The following is a 15,273-nucleotide window of genomic DNA, read 5'->3' as shown; positions in this document are numbered from 1 at the left end:
ATTCTCAAAGGGAGTATAATGGGATATCAACAGGCTGTTGTTGTTGTTATATACATAGAACACGCAGAACCGTATCTGACTTTTGTTACTGTTTTTTTAGTCCTATATCCTGTAGTAAGATATTTTACTTGGTCTATACAAATCAATTTTACATGTAATTTTTGCTACATAACATAGATTTAAAAAATCATGCATAAGTTACATATTGTTTACGAAATCATGTTCAATAAAACACATACGTAATTTTTTTCACATTTTTCTCACAATTTCCCATTAAAAGGACACTTTGATAGAAGTAAAGGAAATTGCGACACCTTACGAGTGGGTTGATGTGATGAATGATGTGTTGTAGGCTAGGAGGTGGTTGTAAAATTATGCTTTAATTTTGTTAGTAACAAAAATAGTTAAATCAACGTTGTAATTAACAATTTCATCTCAAGACGCATTTACGTCTTACAGAAGAGAGCTGGACACCCTGAGCTGAGATGGCCCAGTGGTTATAACGCGTGCATCTTATCCGATGATTTCGGGTGCAAACCCAAGCAAGCACCACTATATATATGTGCTTAATTTGTGTTTATAATTCATCTTGTGGTCGGCAGTGAAGGAAAACATCGTGAGGAAACCTGCATGTATCTAATTTCATCGAAATTCTGCCACATGTACATTTCATCAACCCGCATTGGAACAGCGTGGTGGAATATGTTCCAAACCCTCTCCTTTGTGGAAGAGGAGACCGTAGCCCAGCAGTGGGAAATGTACAGGCTACATGTTACTTAGCGTTGTAATTGTATTTGTAATGGACTGCGCCTACGATATATATTGCATAGGCTTTATTTAGTTACAACCAACTTAAATAGGAAAACTTTCATCCGTTTTTCTTTGATGTCTTTCCTTTGAGAAGTTTATCTTATTCGATAGTTTTTATATGAAGCATACAATCACATAGTAAGCACTTACGACGACTCTAGAACTATTTTAATAGAATTTTATTGTGGATATAGGCAACTATTAATTAATGACACAGATAATTCTCGTCATAATCGCTTTATTTTTCCTTTTTAGTTCTGTATTTCTTTTTTTGCACAGTCGGCCCTGATGGATATCACTGCCACGGATATTAGCGTTTTAAAAATTATAAAAAAATTTCACATAAATGCGCCATTAACATGGTAGTCACATTGACTAACTCACCCTTCAAACCGAAAAACAACGATACAAAGTATTGCTGTGAGATAGAATACTCGATGGGTGGGTGGTACCGTCACGGCCATACATCGTGCATATGCCACCCACTAATGCCAATTTAACAATGACAAAAGTATATTAAATTAATATTCAGTTCAGCTACTTGAAATACGAATGGACTACGTTTGAAAAGTTGTATATTATTACGGGGATTAGTTTGGCACATTAATTTTCTCCATCATCAAGCTTTATCAATAACGTGTACAATTTCTTTCAATTGTTTTATTCTTTTGGTAATTTGTTTTTTAATTAAAAGATAAAGTCAGTGAGGAAATTTCTATTAGAATGAGCGACGCGTTCCAGTTTCGTAGGCAATTTATTAAAAAATGAACAAAATGATACTGTTACATCCCTTTATTGGGCCATACTTATTGCAGTTCATGATTTTTTGGGCGCAAACAATTTAGAATCGAAGTCTTCTAGAGATGTTTAGTTTTTAAACGGTATTTATTTACAACTTGTTAGACCAAAATTGAGACAGATTGGCAAATAGTAGTCGTTTTAGGTGTTGGCTGTCAGGTATTAGGCATACAAAAGTTTACTGCGTTTTTTTGGGGTTCAAGCTTACTTCATACTAAATTTCGAGAGCAACAGCCAAACGGACTGAGCAATTTTCTCATCTATAATTGTAGTCAAAGTCAAAAATCTTTATTTAAAATAGAAGTGATTACACTTTCTTATTTACTGTCAAAATTCTACCACCGGTTCGGAATTTAACACCTTAGACCTGAGAACAGGCGAAAGAAACTCAGCGGGATCATTTTTTTTATATAGTATATAAGTATAGAGGTTTTTTAGGTTTTATCTATACTCAAGAATAAAGTAGCTTTCTATCTGGATACATTTTTTATTTAAATCGAACTTCCGAACATCGTAATTTTACTTCTCTCAAATATAAGGTATGGATGACATTAATAATTTGCTAAAGATAATAATATGCCGAAAGTAAATGGTTTTATATTATGTGTGCGAAAATACTCTTTTTTATTATATATAATTTACTCTGTACGAAGATATAAATACTCTGTACATATTAATTAGAATGTGTTTGTTTCATACATATTGCCATAACTCACAATGTTTATCAACACAACGGGTAATGTGATCAAACGCACGTTCCCCTGTGTATCGCACACTTTCCAGAACCAACTCAACTTTTAGAACGTGATCGCACTGGATACACGTGCAAACACGAGTTTAGCATGGTTTAATAATAAGTTCGCTTCATACAACGAGGTTTCACCTCTAGACACTTTCCATATAGCTTTAAAGACATGTAAACTATGTTAGATGATTGTATTTTTAACACAAATTAGCGTTGGCGGACGATGAAATGGATCTTCTGATGATAAATGTTCACCATCGCCCATAGACAATGGCGCTGTAAGAAATAATCGTCATTCCTATAGTCATCAATGTGCCACTAAATATAATAACACTGGCCCACTTAAGATGGTCGATAAATTTGGGTTTTTCGTATGATTAATTAGTGTTAGAGTTTTTGCATCTTCTTTCGACATTTTTCAGAGAAATTTCCGAGGAATTGTCTGGGTTAATCCCGGCTGCAAATTTTCCATTCGGAAATCGCGTCAGACTTCGGAGTTACGTAGACATCATCTAGATCCGACGACGAAAATGCACAACAACGCACTGTAGAACCAGATTTCGCTGGCGATTATTTTGCGAAACTTCAATGAAAGAGCCTGTAGGTATATTAAAGCTTGTGCTCCGCTGTGAAGCGACATATCTTTGGAAAGATGCATGTGCTTAATAAACATGAAATTCTGAAGTATATGATGGAGAAGTAAGTTCAAGTAGGTACTAACTTTATAACAACAGCCTGTAAATTTCGCACTGCTGGACTTGGGCCTCCTCTTCCTTTTAAAGAGAAGGTTTGGAACATATTCCACACGCTGTTGTAATACACGTGGAATACACATGTGGTAGAATTTCAATGAAATTAGATACATACCGGTTTCCTCACGATGTTTTCCTTCACCGATGAGCACGAGATGAATTATAAACACAAAGTAAGCACATGAATATTCAGTGGTGCTTACCTGGGTTTGAACCCGCAATCATCAGTGAAGATGGGCGCGTTATAACCACTGGGCCATCTCGGTTTAACTTATATTGTTATAACTTCATTCAATTACGTACGTGATGATGTTTGTTACCAGCTTACTTGGGAAACAAAAAAAATTGGAATTGTATTGCGACTACTGCCTCCTGGCCTAATCCAGCCTGTGACACGAGTTTAAGGGAATAAATCAACCTGCAGTCGGTTAATGACCTTATTTGAGAGGTGGTCTGTCATATTTTACTATTTTTCATTAAGCAATTGTATCACAGTTCTTTAAAAAGATTGCTTACTTAATATTTTGAATAATCATAATTTTAGGTTTTTCAGTACGAGTAAAATAATCTATTGCGAAAAATACATGTGCCTACATGTAATTTTCAAGTTAGGATTAAAAAAAAAACAGTTCTAAGTTTTCTATTAAGAAAATTAGTCGTTTCTTCGAGGCTCTGAATTGTTCTAGATCTTGCGCTGCCAAAATATGTGTTTTTGAGAGCTATGACGTAATTACTCTACCAGACTTATTCGCAAAAAGTGTTATCAGCAGTAATAAAGACATATATGATCTTTATATATGAGTTTCTGGACAAATACACGTGTACACTCGTGGTCTAATAGGAAAGCAATTTTACACCGCAGACACACAGAGAGATCTAGTTCAAGATCGAAGGCCAATATTAGAAAGACTTATGTAAGCACTTTTAAGTTAGGTATTTATGCTGTTTTGATTTTGTCTGAAGAGTTTAAATAATTACAAGACAAGACTATCCTTCCCAATATATTTTGACTTCACATAGAACAACAATTTCCTCTCTTTTTTTCGCCTACGCATAGAAGAGGGAGGATTAGTGCACTTTGATGAATTTTCCGACATAAAACCTATTTGCCACTGATTATAATCTACTTCAATGCTAAATTTAATTACGGTCTATCTATCTAAACTTACGTTTTTAAAATAGTAGTCAGATAAATCAAACAAAAAATATATTTGAATAAAATTAGGGAGTATCGCTTGTCAGATAATTAAACTCAGAGCTTGTGTGTGTAGGAATAATCTTGAAGTTTATTACGCTCTTAAATTGACTGTATCGTTAAGTAAAAATAAGCTCATCAAAGATTTTAAAATGAAAACAAAATATTTTATCAGTCTAAAGTCTAAATATGAAAATCTGAAGAAGTGTAGTAGTAGTGGGCGATCTTATTATTTATGGGTTCTGTATGATTTTGATAAAAAAAGATTTTTTGGAAGGATTTCATCTCTCTTCATATGTGTTATTATTATGCCTTATTAATTTTTTACAAAGAAGTGTCGTGCATAACGGTAAAAAAAATCATCGTAAGGAAACAAGCATGAGTCTTATTTAAATGTAACACTATCACTTGTCTATCGCTTAAAAATAGCCTTCAAATTAATTTTATTTATTTCATTATATACTTTAATATATATACTATATTTTAATATATAATATAACGGAGTAGCATGTCCGAGCGCGTTTTTAAAAAGCATGACGTCAGCATAGCTGACGTCACGAGTGTCAGAAGTTCGATCTTTAACCATCTTTGGTGGTATGAAATAAAACTCAGGAAATAATCCTCTCTGATTTATTCCAATATGAGACGGTCCGATCGCTCCGACGGCTCGACCAAGTCTGTCGAAACCGGCGGTCGCTTGATCTTTTATAACAAAAATAGGTGGGTAGACTTATTCACTCAAGATAACAGTTGTTTACAAACATTAAATTTTTCAGAGTAATTTAACATTTCAAAATTCACTAAAAATTATTCATTTAACAATGAAATAGTTTTAAATTATTAAAATAATCATTTCTGGACACGTGTTTTTCTTAAATTCGTGGTTCCGCGCCGACACGGCCATTCTGACAGGCGGTGCGCGCTCTGCACCTGCCTAAGTTGTGCGATTGGAAATCTGCGAATCAAAAAACATTTTTGAAGCAGGTATCTGTAAGCAACACATCATGTTGACCTTTGATAATTGTTTTGTAAAACAGTACACAAAGAAATCTCTCATGCACCTTTATTATAATAAATGTGGGCAGATTTTACGCATACTATGCTCATAACTGTTAAAGGTTCTCGTAGATCTGTGGTGTATACATGTCTATACCACGGTCCACAAGGTCTCCCTACGGTATCTCATGGTTCTCTGTGGATACATCAAGGATCCGTGGGTAGCTCGAGGGTAACACGTGGTTAGCTCAGAGGTATCACTCTCCAGACTATGGTATATACATGGCTACTAAAGGTTCTCGTAGATCTGTGGTGTATACATGTCTAACCACGGTCCACAAGGTCTCCCTACGGTATCTCATGGTTCTCTGTGGATACATCAAGGATCCGCGGGTAGCTCAAGGGTAACACGTGGTTAGCTCAGAGGTATCACTCTCCAGATTACGGTATATAAATGGCTACCACGGCTCCACAACGCCTCCCAACGGTATCTCATGGTTCACTTTTGGATACATCAAGGATCCGTGAGTAATACGAGGGTAACACGTGGTTAGCTCAGAGGTATCACTCTCAAACGAGAGTGTACGTGTGTAGTTATGGTTGCATGAGGAATCTCAATGGTAATTAATATTCAAAAATTTTTTTTTTTTTTCTTTTTTGTTATTGCTCTTTTTTATTTCTTTAGATTTTAAGAGGTAAGATAAGTAAATTTTGCCTCACAGTTTTATGCGATGATTAGTTCTCGTCGATGCTGACCACTCGCACTGACTGACCAGCTCGTGATATGGACGACAACTCCCACTGTCACGGCCATTCTGCGGGACGGTGCGTGCTCTGCACCGGTCGCGTTTCTGGTTGTGGTGCTCGGCGAAGCTGATCACGAGCGCCCTCTGCCGACCACCTTCTCCGCTGTCGTAATTTTTATGAAACCTGTAAATCTCGAAAGGCACATTTAATTAGTCATATCAAGTAATAGTGGTTACGTGGACTCTTAATCTTTATGTTGAAAATAATTAATTTTAGTTTTCTGAGAATAGAAAAGATGACTGTTTTATTTCGAACAAGAGTCATTTGTTGCTGTAGTTGTGTAATTAATGTCATTCTGCGGGATAGTGCGTGCTCTGCACCAGTCGCATTTCTTGGTCGCCCAGCTGCGGTGCACGACGAAGCTGATCATGAGCGCCCTCTGCTGACCACCTTCGCGATGCGATGCGATGTTATTCTTATGAAACCTGTAAATCACGAAAGACACAATTAATTAATCACATCAAGTAATGGTGGTATGCAATGTTTTCTTTGTGTAATAAGTGAGTGGTGCAACTCCATATACTAGATGCACAGTCTGGTCTCATATTTCTTCATTTTTATTAACTCGTTTTTGAGGGTAGTTATAATTCTTCCCACTTGGCCATTTGCTCGGCTGGTTCCTGACGTGTTGTTTATCTTAGTGTGTCTCCATTTCCCCGTGTTATCCATGATCTCCGTGATCCACATGGTCTCTTGTTGATTTTTCAATTAAGATGTTCCACACATATGAACAGCATGGCAAATGAGGATGCCCTTGAAGCGTATTGTTCTTAATTGTAGGAAGTAGCCGCCTCAAGTGTTGACGAAGTGGGTACTCCCGCACTAGTCGGCCTTGGAGCTGATGAATGATTTATTGGATCCGTGGCTTGCGGTCCTGCCATATAGATGGGCCCCCTTACACCGAAGTTGCAGGCATTTAGTGTGAAGTGCTTAGAGATCTTCTTATCACTTCGCAATATGGTTCTGTCTTGTAGCGATCCTTATGTGACAGGTGGAGCCGAAGCTGATGAGGACGTAGCAGAGATCGGAGCTTTTTCCAATCCCACTTCTGATAACGGAGCAGGCATGTCCGAGCGCGTTTTTTAAAAAAAACATGACGTCAGCATAGCTGACGTCAAGAGTTTCAGAGTCTCGATCTTTAACCATCTTTGGTGGTATGAAATAAAACTCAGGAAATAATCCTCTCTGATTTATTCCAATATGAGACGGTCCGATCGCTCCGACGGCTCGACCAAGTCTGTCGAAACCGGCGGTCGCTTGATCTTTTATAACAAAAATAGGTGGGTAGACTTATTCACTCAAGATAACAGTTGTTTACAAACATTAAATTTTTCAGAGTAATTTAACATTTCAAAATTCACTAAAAATTATTCATTTAACAATGAAATAGTTTTAAATTATTAAAATAATCATTTCTGGACACGTGTTTTTCTTAAATTCGTGGTTCCGCGCCGACAAATATTATACTATTTATGATTTTCTTTATTAAAAAATGGATGAATACAATGAAATAGAACGACGAAATTTATTCTTGAAATGAATCATTTATTTCATGACACCATTAAAAATAGAAAACTCAAAGTGTAATTCTTCAATATTTATTCAAGTAAATTGATATAACCCTAAAACCAAGCAATTTCTTTGTAAATTTCTTCATAACGTCACAATTTATTGGGCGCTCGTAAACGTGTACAAATCTGCAAAGACAAGTCGTTGACACTGGATATTTGACGCGCACTTCCTTTCAAATATTTTCACTGAACATCTCCGTTAAACATGATACGGTTCACAGACGAACACATAAAGATCTGTTTATAAAGTACCATTTGGTATACAAAGATATTTAGAGATGAAATATTTACGAAATACGAAATGATTAATCTTTGGTGTCTTTATTCAGGTTGAATATAATAATATCTCTTAGTAATTTAACAGAAAAGCAGCTTCATTTCTCTTTAGAGAAGAGTCGTTCCTTCCTCTCTAAATAAAGACATGGAGCTTATTTGACCACGCTCTTGTCTTGCGAATTAATTTGATCTTCTTTAGCTGAGTTCAAGCTGATAAATATAAATATAACTGATAAATTTGCCCATCTCTATAGCTACCCACTCATCAGATATTCTATAGCCAAGCAGCAATATTTAGTATTGTTGTGTTCCGGTTTGAAGGGTGAGTGAGTCAGTGCAACTACAGGAATAGAGTACATAACATCTCAATCCCAAATATTACCATTTCATGTGGTGCCAATATTTACGGGCAGTGGTGACTCTTTACCATCAGGTGGCCTATTTGCTCGTCCGCTTACACAATACAAAAATTAAAAACATTAAGAGTAAACGTCGATATAAAATTTTAAAACAACAATTTTGTTTCACTTGGTGGTAGGGCTTTGTGCTAGCCCGTCTGAGTAGATACCACCCACTCATCAGTTATTCTTCCGCCAAATAACAGTATTCAGTATTGTTGTGTTCCGGTTTGAAGGGTGAGTGAGCCAGTGTAACAACAGGCGCAAGGGACATAACATCTTAGTTCCCAAGGTTGGTGTCACATTGACAATGTAAAGAATAGTCCGCCAACCTATAGCATAAAAAAAGTTATTCAAATAAGCTGTTATAAGCACATTTGAATCGTCATTTTGCGAATAAAACTATCCCAGAAAACTGTCTGTCAATATCCAAGAAATACACCTCCGAATAAATATTTTCCCGATACACAAATTTTGCTGACAAAACGATTAATATAGAGGTGTCACTGTCGATATTATGGGGCAATGCCCTCAACTGCGGTTCTATTTCTATACATTTTCTAAGAAAATACCTAATGACATGATTTCCAACTTATCGAAGAACTTTTCTCATATCAATAATGAACTTGTTGACGTTTAAAGGAACTACCGTATTAAGGAATTACTAGCTTCTAACTTGACCTCGTATGAGAGGGTCTATAGTATCTATTTCTATTTCAATTTTTATCAGTTCAATAGTTGTATATACCAGAAATGGCTAATATTCCTTAAAGCACTAATGTGAGGGATAATTGTGACCTAATTATCATTAGGTGGCCATTTATCCCGGTGGCCATTTACACTGCCTCTTTTGCATAAAAAAGTGCGTCGATAAGGATGAAGATTCGAGATGCTTGGTAATGTGGATTATATTCGTATTCACCAATAATGCATCCAACGCCGTATCAACCAATGATTTCATGTTTATAGTTCAACCCATTCAGTAGTAAATCTGCACATAGAAGACGAAAGTAAGCCTCAGCTATATCTAATTGACAGTCTGTTATTTTGTACCTTTTCATTTTTTCCATTCATAATATAGAAAAAGTAAAGAAACAGCCTGTAAATTTCCCACTGCTGGGCTAATGGCCTCCTCTTCCATTAAGGAGAGGGCTTGGAACACATTCCACCACGCTGTTCCAATGTGGGTTGGTGGAATGCACATGTGGCAGAATGTCAATGAAATTAGACACATGCAGGTTTCCTCACGATGTTTTCCTTCACCGTCGAGCACGAGATGAATGATAAACAAAAAATAAGCACATATATATAATGGTGCTTGCTTGGGTTTGAACCCGAAATCATCGGTTAAGATGCACGCGTTCTAACCACGGGGCCATCTCGACTTTTATTCATAATATAATAATTTGAAATATAGCCGATTGTGACAGTACGATGATCTCAGCGCACAATTCAAAAGATATAAAACTTTAATCCATTAATCATAAAGGCTATAATTTTAATTTCACGCTAAAGTTTAATATGTAGAAAATAGGAAACAAATTTTAAGCAATTTGCAGAATGTTACGTTAATTAGCGTGTGAATAATATTAGGCTGCGGCGTTTAGTTTATCGGTATTACTAGTCGGCCCGTTTGATGTATTTCGTTAGTAAATTAACATATTTTAGCCGACTTCGTAGAAAGAAGTTAAAAAATTGGTTCAATTTATATATTCCAAAATTTACAACAACAACAGCCTGTAAATCCTACACAAATCGTCTCCGTAAATCGTCCTCTCCCTTTGAGGAGAACGTTTGGAATATATTCCACCACGCTGTTCCAATGTGGGTTGGTGGAAATCACATGTAGAAGAGTTTCTATGAAATTTAACACCGCAATCATCGGTTAAGATGGACGAGTTCTAACCCCTGGGCCATCTTGCCTCTACTGGCTCATCTCGCCTAGCCAAAAATTAAATGATACCTATATTGTTTTTTAAATAGGAAAGCAAATACGGTAGTTGGAATGATGGTAAGTGGTGACCATTATTTATATATGGCACTGTAAGTAATGTAAACCAAACCTTGCATCCAATGCGTCACTAACCTTGGGAACTAAGATGTTATAACCAATGTGCCTGTATTTATAGGTTCACTTACCCTTCAAACCGGACCAATGTTAAGTATTGCTGTTTACGAGCATACCGAAGTCAAATCAAAATTACCCTACCCTATGACCTCCTGCATGCCCATTACTGTATTTGTCCTTAAAGGATGTTAATTGCATCCTTGATTTTAGGACGACGAACGAAAAAGTAAGTGCGTTACAGCGACAGCTAATCCGTCGATGCAATTTGGTCCTTAAGGCTATTGGAATAGGAGATGTGTACAAGGCTGTAGTGCATAACGGGGACTAATCAAGACGTCAAAGGGACCAAATGGCCCTCGTGGCCTTAATCTAGAGGCCAGTTAATATATTACTTCATTGATTGACTTGGAATCCGTTCTTGTTGTTATGCCCTTGGACGTAACTGTTTTTCTGTTATTTAAAAAGTTTACCACGTTTATACTTTTTAACCGCACCAAAACGTGAATGGAAACTTTTCTTGACGTAAGGACAATATTATTAATGGCATTATTAATGGTTTTAATGAAAAGAAAAACTGACTTCAAACAAAACACTATTTTAAAACAAATTAATATGCACTAAAAAGTAATAAAATAATTGCGTATTCAAAATATTTTTTAGAATAAAATAAGATGAAAAACTTAAGACTACTTAACAGTCGATTTACGATTGTATAATTTATTACAATTGTTATATTTGGAGCCGGTATTAGCCACGGGCACGCGCTTCAGCAATCAAAAGAAAGAAGCGATACGAGTCCCTTGATAGACCCAGTATATTATCGTATAAGACCAAGCCAGCCAAGATAACCTCCTCCTTTTTCGTCGGTTGAAAATTATGCTGTTGTATTTAAGCCTTTCCTTGAAACGCCAATGCGCTACCAACCTTGAGAACTAAGATGTTGGAGCTCTTGTGGCTTACCAAAAATAACCTGAACACAATAATATATCTGTTTATATTGTAATAAATGATACTTTACCAGGCGTATTTCTTTGAATAGTTTCCCTACTAGTGACTAAAACTTAAATATAAAATTAACAACGTTTGAAATTTCATTTACGATATAATACAAAAGGAATTCTTCTAGTTTTTTAAAGTGTATTTTGGTCTTGGCCAATTAAAAAAAATCTTTTTATCGACTACATAAATTTATTAGAAATTTAATAATGATGATATTTTTACATTTGAAATAAGGCATAGTGTTTAAATAAGTCTTAAGTCTTTACAAATAGATCTTTCAAGGTATTCGTACTTATAACTTCTCTACTACTATTAGATACTTTTAACTTCGCCGATTCATAAATTCAAATAATGTGTTATAAATACATACTTTCATAAATAAAGCATTGTATTTTAAATGTCGGAAAAGAGTAACTACTGACTTTTTTGTTTGTTATTTACATTCTGAACCGATGGTAGTTTTGTATATGTATTTATAAAGTGATATTTATAAGAGCTTATAAAAGCCTTCTTATGTAAAGTATATTTTGATGACATCTTCCAAGACGCATTTCAGAACAAATAAATGAACTGAGATTTTCTGAGTGACTTTTTAAACCTTTTCATTTTACAATATTATTCATGGTTTCAACGTCTGTCTTTGATTTCCAAGCGTTTTAGTGAGTAATTCTCAGATAATTACGCTATTAAGACTCTTGTTTATTGGACGAAGATAATGAGTTTTAGTTAATATTTTAAGGTCGAAATCATTATATTTTTCAATATAAATCTTTGTCTCAATAACTATACAATTTTATCGATTGATATCATCTAGTAAAGTAAAGTATTAAAGCTAAGCTAAGCTAAGTAAGTAAAGCTTGTAAATTTCCCACTGCTGGGCTAAGGCCTCCTCTTCCATTAAGAAGAGGGTTTGGAACATATTCCACCACGCTGTTTCAATACGGGTTGGTGGAATGCACATGTGGTAGAATTTCGATAAAATTAGACGCATGCCGGTTTCCTCACGATGTTTTCCTTCACCGCCGAGCTCGAGATGAGTCGTAATTCCAAATTAAGCACATATATATAGTGGTGCTTGTCTGGGTTTCAATCCGAAATCATCGGTTAAGATACACGCGTTCTAACCACTGGGCCATCTCAGTTCATATTATTTATATGTTCTATATAATAATATATAACAAGACGAATGTTTAATTGTCCATATAGATCTTAATGACGTAAATAGGTTTTCAACAATTCTACTTCTAATATGTTCATGTAATAGTTTTTATTATAATAATATTAACTTTTATAGAAGGCATTTGGATTTTACGTTGACTTTTCTCTGTTTGAATGTTTTCTTTCCTGTAAACTAGTTATATAGATATATTTGTGTTTTAAAGTAATCGTATATCTTTAAAAGAAATGGAGTGCGGACATCTTTGTATTTGGGTTTTAGTTATGTAGAACTCATTTTGAAATATGTTTTTTTTATATATATATATATAATTGCACTGGGTTTCATCAAAGCCATCAAAAAACAAAAAATCAAAAATCAAAATCAAAATATTTATTCAAGTGGGCTTTTACAAGCACTTTTGAATCGTCAATTAACAATTAAGTGAAGCTACCACTGGTTCGGAAAGTAGATTCTACGGAGAAGAACCGGCAAGAAACTTAGTAGTTACTCTTTTTCAACATTTAAAAAATACAATGTCATTTTAGTTAGTACAATTATTAAAATTAACATATCCTGCGTGGAAGTCAACAGGTTTATAATTTATCTCGTACTCAGCGGTGAAGGAAAACATCGTGAGGAAAACGGCATGTGTCTAATTTAATCGAAATTCTGCCACGCTGTTCCAATGTGCATTCCACCAACTCGCATTGGAACAGCGTGGCGGAATATCTGCCAAACCCTCTCCTTAATGGAAGAGGAGGCCTTATTTCAGCAGTGGGAAATGTACAGGCTGTTACTTTACTATCCTTTACTTTAAAGCCATTAAACGAACCTTCAATCACAAAGTCTTTTGTATTAAATCAAGAGTTATATATAGGTATTAGTAATATTATTTCTTAGCTGAGGCAATATAAACTTCAATAAAAGAGTTATTGTTTTTTAAGATATTAATAATATTATTAAGATACTAAAGTAAGGGGTTATTAAAATACAAAATGTATAAAAGTCGTCTCCGTTAATATCTGCAATAAAACTATCGTATTTTGTTCTACGATTTTCTAGCAATACAGACTTCTAGATTATGTTGTATTGTATTTATTATCTTACATTAATGCAGTTCTATGAGTATTCATTTCGTACGATGATATGACATTTTGTTGCGTGTCCTTTAAATGTTATTATTTTAATCATTGTTGTCTGTTACTCTTTACTTTTCACAATTTCTAGGGATAATGTTCGAATTTATTCCTACAGTATATCTATAGAATGATATATTTGATACTTATATTTATGTACTTATTTTTTTATGATGCATGCAGGTAAATCTTAAATTACTGTAGTACGTGCGTACTGGATTTTGACTCATTGATAACAATGCTTTATATTAAGGTAACGGGATAGACGACTATAATATAAAAATAGTATCATCCTCCTGCCCTTATTCCAATTTTCTTCTTTCGTCTTCTTCTTTCATACTTCTTTGTCAGACGTTATCTCACAAGTAACATTCTTTCTAACCATATCGTCTTTCACAAAATTCACCAATCGTTTCTTTGGTCGTCCCCTACCTCCTCATAACCTTCCTCATGACATGGTCATCATTCCTGCCTAAAGTATAATTAATTAAAAATGATCTCACTCGTTCTTCAAAACAAAGAAATTCCGTTCTTGCTAAAATATGTGAGAGCTTCCATATTCTCTTTTTCTTAGAAAATATTTACATTTAAATAAACACGTTGAATATTATCGACAGTAGTTGATACGAAAATAAGTAAATTGCATTTTAAAGATTGAAATGTAACCAAGAATATCTGATTGATCACTTTGATGTTTAATTGAATATTGATTTTCTCGCAAACTATTTGCTTGCTACTTGCAGCGTAAACAAGCGTGTCTAACACCGTGATTTACCGGTGAGACGGTGTCTTTTGTTTAAAGTCACGTTTTTACTTAAATGTATCCTACTATAGTGAAACATGTATAGACTTTTTTTTATGTTGTAGGTTGGCGGACGAGCATATGGGCCACCTAATAGTAAGTGGTCACCATTACCCATGACGTTGTAAGAAATATTAAGTATTCCTTATGATGTCATTTCCCTTGTGCCTGGCTCAGTCACCCTTCACACCGGAACACAACAATACTGAGTACTGTTGTTTGGCGGTAAATAACTGGTGAGTGAGTGGTACCTACCCAGACGGCCTTGCACAAAGCTCTACCACCAAGTATACAGACTATTCTTTTTATTTAAAATATTTTAGAATAATTCATTTATAAACAAAATTTTCACATTCGGATTATTAGTTATGTTTTTGTATGTATGAATTTATTAATTTACATTATTTATATAATTCTGACTATCATATAAATAAAATCAAACTTCAATTTAATGGCACTTTGATTAAAATGCATGAAATGCTTACCTTTTCCCGGATGCGTTCGGCCTGACCTTCCCAATTGCCATTACCAATTTAACTGGATGAAAGCATACGTTTTTATACCTTATTTTCATCCGCATAAGGCTGTATAAAACGCAACGGATAGCTTTGAATAGGCACCAAAAATGCACATGCGTCGGAACAGCGAGCCTACGCTGTAGAGGCTCTACGCTCAGACGGCGCGCGACCGCCACACTAGACACGCGTAGACCCGCTACGAGCTAACGCGATACAACTTCGGAACTTTTAATACTTTTCTAA

The sequence above is a fragment of the Vanessa cardui genome, chromosome 14 (assembly GCF_905220365.1).
Source record: "Vanessa cardui chromosome 14, ilVanCard2.1, whole genome shotgun sequence".
Lineage (NCBI taxonomy): Eukaryota > Metazoa > Arthropoda > Insecta > Lepidoptera > Nymphalidae > Vanessa > Vanessa cardui.
The sequence above is the reverse complement of the archived record's forward strand: the minus strand, read 5'-3'. Positions refer to the sequence as shown.